Source organism: Eptatretus burgeri, chromosome 7, assembly GCF_056783735.1.
Source record: "Eptatretus burgeri isolate ZD-2024b chromosome 7, Ebu_testis_v1, whole genome shotgun sequence".
NCBI lineage: Eukaryota > Metazoa > Chordata > Myxini > Myxiniformes > Myxinidae > Eptatretus > Eptatretus burgeri.
In genome coordinates, this window is record NC_140967.1 from 39,918,688 (window position 1) to 39,924,687 (window position 6,000).

At 40.7% G+C, this 6,000-nt stretch overlaps 1 long non-coding RNA gene across 1 annotated transcript in view; it reads left to right on the forward strand.

The window, feature by feature from the left end:
• Positions 1–4,931, forward strand: part of LOC147023078 (uncharacterized) — a 105,107-nt gene extending 100,176 nt beyond the window's left edge. Inside the window, exon 5 of the long non-coding RNA XR_015060015.1 lies at positions 4,549–4,931. This is a non-coding gene — a long non-coding RNA (uncharacterized LOC147023078). The remainder of the gene's footprint in view (positions 1–4,548) is intronic.
• Positions 4,932–6,000: the final 1,069 nt, after the last annotated feature.

Here is a 6,000-nt window from a genome sequence, read left to right on the forward strand (position 1 = left end):
TATTCACAAATAAATAAATACACAGCGACCAAAACATAACCTTTTGCAGAATGCGAAGGTAATAATATATTCTAGGACTCGGATCCTAGGATTCTTCATCTCTACAAGATGTGGAAAACAAAACAAACAAGCCGGTAGGCGACATGGCTGCTCGCTCAAGATGGAAAGCTGGCCGACGCGACTAGCCGATATTCATGTACATGCTATCAATCAATTTAGCACAATAAATATGATTATCACAGCCCTATTAGTTTGCGCCCAGAAACCCGCCTTGTGAAATTTCAGGCATGTTTCCAAAGAGACTCTAACAAATGGCAGCCCTGGTAATTCCATTTATCTATTCGCTAAAGATTTTATTTTTTTTATATGATGCTGTAAGACATTCTCCTTGGGCACAAAAAAAACAGGTCCCTCAGAGGTTCAGTTTCGGAGGTATTGTTTTTTTTGTACATTCCACAATAAGTGTTCGATGTACGATAAAGTATTTTAGCGGTTGCTTAGCAACGGAGGTGTGCATAGCAACCATTCATTTTTGTGTACATTAAGCCACATTGTACACATTTCACCCAAGTTTCATCAAAATCAGACTCCTACTCTTAGAGATATTCGCAATTAACCGTTTCTGAAATGTTCGACATGTACTCGCCCAAAACCAATCTCCTCCTACAAATATTTTTTGTTGGGGCTGCAAATTGGCATGAAGGGAGCTGGATAGATTGCATACAGAACTCTAAGCTTCGATTTTTCGATTTTTTTTTTTGATTCTTTGACCACTTTAAAGGGCCGTTGCTTGGGCCCGGTGTCCCATATTCGAAAGCACACGATTCCCAGAAATATTAGTCCTACCTACCAAATTTCATTGGAATCGGTTCAGTGGTTTAGCCCCGAAGCTTGACCAAAGTTTCGCGGACAGACAGACAGATGGAAATGTCCAGAATAAGGGTGCTCTCAGAGCAGCCAAGAAATAAATAAATAACTAATAAGAAATGTTTCAATTCATGAATAATTTTAAAATATTATAATCAAATATTATATATTGTATATTTTTGAGGTAGCATTTAATTGGCTGCTCGCTAGAGTTGGCTGCTCTTAGAGCACCCTTATTCTGGACATTTCCATCTGTCTGTCTGTCCGCGAAACTTTGGTCAAGTCTAGGGGCTAAACCACTCAACCGATTCCAATGAAATTTGGTCGGTAGGACCAATATTTCTGGGAATCGTGTGCTTTCGAATATGGGACCCCGGGCCCCAGCAACGGCATAGCAACGGCCATTTAAAGTGGTCAAAAAATCGAAAAAAATCAAAAAGAAATCGAAAAATCGAAGCTTAGAGTTCTGTGCGCAATCTATCTTGCTCCCTTCATGCCAATTTGCAGCCCAAACAAAAAATATTTGTAAGAGGAGATTGGTTTTGGGCGAGTACATGTCGAACATTTCAGAAACGGTTAATTGCGAATATCTCTAAGAGAAGGAGTCTGATTTTGATGAAACTTGGGTGAAATGTGTACAATGTGGCTTAATGTACACAAAAATGAATGGTTACTTTGCACACCTTGTTGCTTAGCAACAGCTACCGTTGCTTAGCAACAGCTAAAATACTTTATCGTACATCGTACACTTATTGTGGAATGTACAAAAAAAAAATACCTCCGAAACTGGACCTCCGAGGGACCTGTTTTTTTGTGCCCAAGGAGAATGTCTTACAGCATCATATAAAAAAATAAAATCTTTAGCGAAGAGATAAATGGAATTACCAGGGCTGCCATTTGTTAGAGTCTCTTTGGAAACATGCCTGAAATTTCACAAGGCGGGTTTCTGGGCGCAAACTAAGAGGGCTGTGATAATCATATTTATTGTGCTAAATTGATTGATAGCATCTACATGAATATCGGCTAGTCGTGTCAGCCAGCTTTCCATCTAGAGCGAGCAGCCATGTCGCCTACCGTTATCAGCTTGTTATCAGTATTTCCGTCGATATGTTTGTCTGTTGGGTAGTCGATCCAGTCGAAAAAAAATTTTTTTTTTTGATCTACCCTTATTGTCAGTATTTCCGTCGATATGTTTGTCTGTTGGGTAGTCGATCTAGTCGAAAAAAAAATGTTTCAAAAAAATTTGTTCTACCCTAATCGCTTTTTCCGTCGATATGTTTGTCTGTCTGTTATGCCTGGTGTTGGCGCAGTGGTTAAGGCAGCGGCTTGGGATCCAAAAGATCCTGAGTTCAAGCCCCGTTGGGCCACTGAATTAATACACCATGGGGTTGACTCAGCCTGTCATCCTTCCGAGGTCGGCGGAATGAGTACCAGTATACTGGGCCGGTGTATACCCCGGTTAAAATAGGTGAACCATATCCCTGTGTCATAAGAGGCGACCAGGGTTGCGTCAGGAAGGGCATCCGGTGTAAAACATGTGCCAAATCACTATGCGGATCAATGATCCGCTGTGGCGACCCCTAACGGGAGCAGCCGAAAGAAGAAGAAGAAGAAGAAGAAGAAGAAGAAGAAGAAGAAGAAGAAGAAGAAGAAGAAGAAGAAGAAGATGTTTGTCTGTCTGTCTGTCCCTCTGTTCGGTCCAGTGCTCCGTTAATACAATGGCGATTTCGATGAAACTTGGTTGGTAGGTTCATACCATGACCCAGTTGTGTGCAAATGAAAACCGTTGCTATGGACACCACCGTTGCCTAGCAACGGGACTTTGAAATTTTTTAAAAATCATAAAAAATTTATTTTTTCGAAAATCAAAAATCGGGCCATGTGCGACTGTGGGCAGTACATTCAGCCATATTGTCAAAAATTTCCAGCCGGATCCTATGAAAACTGTTGGAGAAGATAGACTTTGAATGAACCATGGTCGAAAACAATAAAAAAACGAAGTTCGTTATATCTCAGAGACTATGAGTCAGATATACATGAAACTTGACCAAAGTTTCGCGGACAGACAGACAGATGGAAATGTCCAGAATAAGGGTGCTCTAAGAGCAGCCAATAAGGGTAGAAAAAAAATCTCAAAAATGTTTTTTTTGAGATTTTTTTCGACTAGATCAACTACCCAACAAGCACAGACACAGACAAACATATCGATGGAAATACTGATTAGATAATAAGGGTAGTAGAAAAAAAAATCTCAAAATTTTTTTTTGACTAGATCGACTACCCAACATATCGACGGAAATACTGATAATAAGGGTAGAAAAAAAATCTCTTTTATTTTTCGACTAGATCAACTACCCAACAAGCACAGACAGACAGACAAATCGATGGAAATACTGATAATAAGGGTAGAAAAAAAATCTCAAATTAATTTTTTTGACTAGATCGACTACCCAACATATCGACGAAATACTGATAATAAGGGTAGAAAAAAAATCTCTTTTATTTTTCGACTGGATCAACTACCCAACAAGCACAGACAGACAGACAAATCGATGGAAATACTGATAATAAGGGTAGAAAAAAAATCTCAAATTAATTTTTTTGACTAGATCGACTACCCAACATATCGACGGAAATACTGATAATAAGGGTAGAAAAAAAATCTCATTTTTTTTTTCGACTAGATCGACCACCCAATAACAAAATCGACTGACCAATATACTTGATGAAAAATCTTCGATTTTGCAAGTCACAAACATACTTTCTTCTTTATATATTCGATTATTATTCCTTTGTGGTGGATGGTGTGGGGACGGTGAGCCTGAAAAAAGAAAGGAAAAGTCGAGGGGCTTACTGGAGGGATGGGGTGTGTAATGGTTAACATTGTGGAGGTGGGAGGCGATAGGGTTGGGCGGAGGGGGGAGGGGAGAAGGACGAAGAAAAGAATTGCCACTGTGAAGTGTCTCAGTGTGTGTCTCAGTGTGTCTCTCAGTGTGTCTCTGTCTCTGTCTCTCTCTGAATTAATACACCAGGGGGTTGACTCAGCCTATCATCCTTCCGAGGTCGGCGAAATGAGTACCAGTTCCAGTGTGTGTACTGGTAGAGGGGCACTGCATCAGCGACACAGTTGCGCTTCAAGAAATGATAGCTACCCCTGCAGCTAAGCTGCCATACGACCACCGAAGCAAGAGTTGACATTCTATTGACTCGGAATTATATCTTCACTTTATAATAATGTGTTTGTGTTGCCAGAAACGCTACATTGGTTTTTCACTTTTTCGTGAGCAGTTGATTGCATGCTTGAGCATTCTGGAGAAAGAGAAACCTACAGTTACTCTACTCCATGATATGAAGGAATTTAGTCATCCAGAATGTTTAAGTGTCTCCTCTGATTTTTTTTTTTTTTCAATCTTGAAGCTTGCCTTTGATTTTGAAGCTTTGAAGCAAGTACAGGAAAGTCAAAGGGCAATTACAGTATTCACACTTGTTGGAATTTTTATTTATTTAGCTGCTGTTGATGTTGAGGAAAAAATACAACAGCAGTTTCTGTTGGAGAACCTTGCACATTTTTTTTTTTTTTGAAAAATTATCGTCAAATGCTTCCAAGTGGATCGGACGTTCGGCTTGATGTGCCTTTGTTTCATTGCTGTTGTTGCTTTGTGCCACATTCAACCCCTTCAGAGCAAGCCTGGCATGAATGACTTAATGTCAAAGTACTTTGGAAATGGCCCTGCGAGCACTGCTGTGCACCTCACCATGTCGGCCTAGTGGCAGAAATCCTTGCTTCACACGATGTCTGCACACTGTTTACCACCACACCTTCCTGTCTGTGTTCTTCTGCATCTGATCTCCCTCACCATTAAAAGTGTGCCAAATATTAATGTAGTGCCTCCTCAATGTCATTTTTCTCAACATTCCACTTTTCCACTGTCAAACTACTCTACCCCTTCCACTGTCTATTGATGTTTACATTTTCTTTCTGCTATTTTGTATCCTACATTTTGCTGTATTTGGACATGTGTTCGTACAACTTGTAGGATCGTACAATGTTTTAGTCATTAATTCGTCATTAATGTTTAACACTGGTCTAAATTGTGCACAGCAGGATGGGAACCGCCAAACAATTGGATTATTGGGAAATCTTTTTTAAAACCTCTAAAACTTGCACAAAAATCTGCAAGAGATCCCATCATGAACGAGAATGACACTCACAAGAGCGATACTTCCACCAGGCTGAACAGTTTACATTTTGTATCCCACTGATAGGCCGGATCTGTATCCGGCCCTTAAAAAAAATCGAATCAGTTTGTTCTTTTCACCTCATCAACTCATCAACCAAGCTTTGTCATAATCTGTCAAAATATTTCCAACAGCACCCAACGGGAAACACAGTCGAGGCGCTCCTTGAGCTGCAGAGAAAGGAAGCTCTTGGCAGGTGTGAGCTTGGGCCCGAAACTGGGTTGCAGATGACACTGGGTTGAAGGAGACGAAAAGGACTCAATATGTGACCCAGAGATCCAGCCCCAGGAGAGTTTGGGGCCTCGTAGCAGCAGTTCGTGCAATCAGGTTTGATTCACCAAGCGAGCTGTGCACGTTAAAGGCAGCCACAATGGCTGCACGAGCCCCACCCACACCATTGAACACACATTGCAGATGACTCGCTGTATGTATCTTCAGGGCCTTCATTGTGCATTGTGCAACCACGGCAAGTTCACAATGCATCTGCAGAGCAGCAATTTGCAAGTGTGGTTGGGGTCGTTCCCACCCAGGCAGGCACCAGTTTGCGACGTTAAGTCTTTGCCTTGCTATGGTTTGATATGTCCAACCTTCTCTTGTCAGTGGGTTTTTTTCTTTTTTCTCTCTCTCTTTTTCTTTCTTTAACATGCTCATCTTATCTCCTCAAGAATGGGGTTAGTTTGTCTGATTCGTAATGTCATGATCACGTGTTGAATGCCCAATCACCAAAATCTGGGTTCTTCCCATCATCCAATCTTTTGGTGGAAGTTGTTCCAAAGCTTCATTAGATAAAATCGTATACTGCATAGTTCAACTGCTCTCAACACTCCAAAACAAACAAAATCAAGGTTAAGCATCTAACGTACATTAAATGTGATATCAAAGTTTTTACCCTTT